The sequence below is a fragment of the Myotis brandtii genome, unplaced genomic scaffold (genome assembly GCF_000412655.1).
Source record: "Myotis brandtii unplaced genomic scaffold, ASM41265v1 scaffold434, whole genome shotgun sequence".
Lineage (NCBI taxonomy): Eukaryota > Metazoa > Chordata > Mammalia > Chiroptera > Vespertilionidae > Myotis > Myotis brandtii.
This window is the reverse complement of record NW_005366599.1, coordinates 2,619,093-2,621,206: the sequence shown is the minus strand read 5'-3', so window position 1 is coordinate 2,621,206 and position 2,114 is coordinate 2,619,093. Positions and strand designations below refer to the sequence as shown.

At 59.7% G+C, this 2,114-nt stretch overlaps 1 protein-coding gene across 1 annotated transcript in view; it reads right to left on the bottom strand.

Annotated features, from left to right (window-relative positions):
• CAMTA1 (calmodulin binding transcription activator 1) overlaps nt 1–2,114 on the bottom strand; it is a 694,930-nt gene that overhangs the window by 447,523 nt on the left and 245,293 nt on the right. The window lies entirely within an intron of this gene.

Genomic DNA, 2,114 nt, shown 5'->3' with positions numbered 1-2,114 from the left:
TCAGGAGTAGCCAGGGTGGGCCTCCATGGGCGGGAGTGTCTCCTTCCGGCAAAGAGGGAAGGAGCTGTGACAGGACCTCCGCCCGCCTGACTGGCCTCCCTCTCTCCCCAAAGCTCCCCCCACCAGGGGCTCCGCAGATGGCGGGGAGGACAGACCTGGTCTACCTCCTTCCTACAGAGTGGGAAACTGAGGCACAGAGAGCAGGAGGGACGTGCCCAAGGCCAGCACGTGTCTGGCTGACCACGGTGGGCATGACGTTCCCACCTGTTGCCTCTCAAGCTCAAGGCTGGCCCAGGAAATTCACAGAAAGCTCCACAAGAAGAGAGCGCACCCCAAAGAAGCAAAACCAGGGGCTCAAACAACAGGGTGCACGTGCCTGCTCGGAGCAGCTCTATTCTCCGCAGCCAAGCGTGCAGGCCGCGAGTGCCTGTCAGCACACGATGGACACCCAGAGTACGGCGGATGCAGAGAACAGAACACTGATCATCCCTCAAAAGAAACGAAGTGACCGCACATGCTACGTGGGTGAACTTGAAAACACACTGAGAGGAAGAAGCCAGGCACAAAGACCACACGTTCCTGATTCCATTTCTACGGGGCATCCCGAGGAGGCGAATGCGTGGAGACAAGATGAGTGGTCGCCTGGGACTGAGAAAGAGGGGCTGGGAGTGACAGCTAATGGGGACATGGCTTCCTTTGGCGGAGCGGGAATGTCTGGAACTAGAGAGTGGTGAAGGTCACACACATTGCGAATGTTCTAAATGCTGCCAGTGGCAAATGTTATGTTGTGTGTGTTTCATCACAACAAAGAAGGAAGCGTGGCCATCCCATGTAGTGAGGTGGGCTCCGGGATGGAGATCATGCCAGCACCCCCTGCCACAGAGGTGAACCCCGAGCCTGCAGGCCTGGCCCAGCGCCCAGCGCCCTCAGCATCGCCCTCGTCCTGGATCCCAAACCCTGCGTCAGTGAGAAGAATGGCTGGACTGTCAGGATGAAGGAATTCGCCGCAGGCTCCAAAGCAAAGACTGTCCAGCTTGCAGATTTTAAATGGTTAGTTTGTCCTCTGGATGCTCAACTAGAAAAACTGCCGCCGAGCTCTGATGTCTGCGGTGGCAGGGGACAAACTGGAGCCGTCGAGGCCCCCACCCCTTCCATCTGCTGGCACCGAGGAAGCGGGCGGCCCTCCCCTGGAAGGGCAGAGGGCAGCACCACAGGCGACACAGCTCTGCACTCTGCACCGGCGCCTGGTCACATGGGCATCACTGTGCACCCGGCCTTCCAAAGGCATGTCCACCGCTCACGGGGGAGGGGAGGGGAGGGGGGCTGTCTGCCCCAGAAGATGCGCTCGGAAGGAGTGAGCCAGCTGCGGCAGGCGAGGCTCAGGGGTCCCACGGAGGCTGCCCTGGGGACCAGCAGGTGAGAAGGCATCGTTGTGCCAGCCTGGCTCCCCTTGCCCTTCCCCACCTCGGCCTCCCTGCACTGATTCTGCCCCATAACCTCCTGACCCTGTTCACAGCCCACCTCCCCCAGGGAGTCTCCCTGGTGTCTCACTCTGCCATGAGCCCCCGTTTCTGGCATCTTCTCGCAGTGGCAGCACCTCTCCAGACTCCTGGCAAAGTGCGGTGTCGCTAGCGCTCATGGGCATGGCGTCCCCCCTCCCTGGGTGCCCGGTGTCCAGGAGGCTCTGAGCCTCTCCCACCTCACCCAGGGCCCCACTCAGATCTGCTCGGAGAGGGGACAAGCAGACGCCTTTGGAAGGCCGGGTGCACAGTGAGAGGCGCATGTTCTCTCCTGAAGGCTACAGACAGGCGCTCAGTGGTTGAGCGCCGACCTATGAACCAGGAGGTCACAGTTCGATTCTGGTCAGGGCACATGCCCAGGTTACTGGATGGATCCTCGGTGTGGGGTGTGCAGGAGCAGCCGATCAATGACTCTCTCTCATCATTGATGTTTCTCTCTCTCCCTCTCCCTTCCTCTCTGAAATCAATACAAATATATTTTTGAAAAAAATAAAATAAAGTAAAGGCTGCAGACAGGAAGAGCCATCTGTGAGGCCACACTGGCTCCCCAGGGGGGCGGGGAGGCTGGGGGTCGGGATAAACACCGCTGAGGCT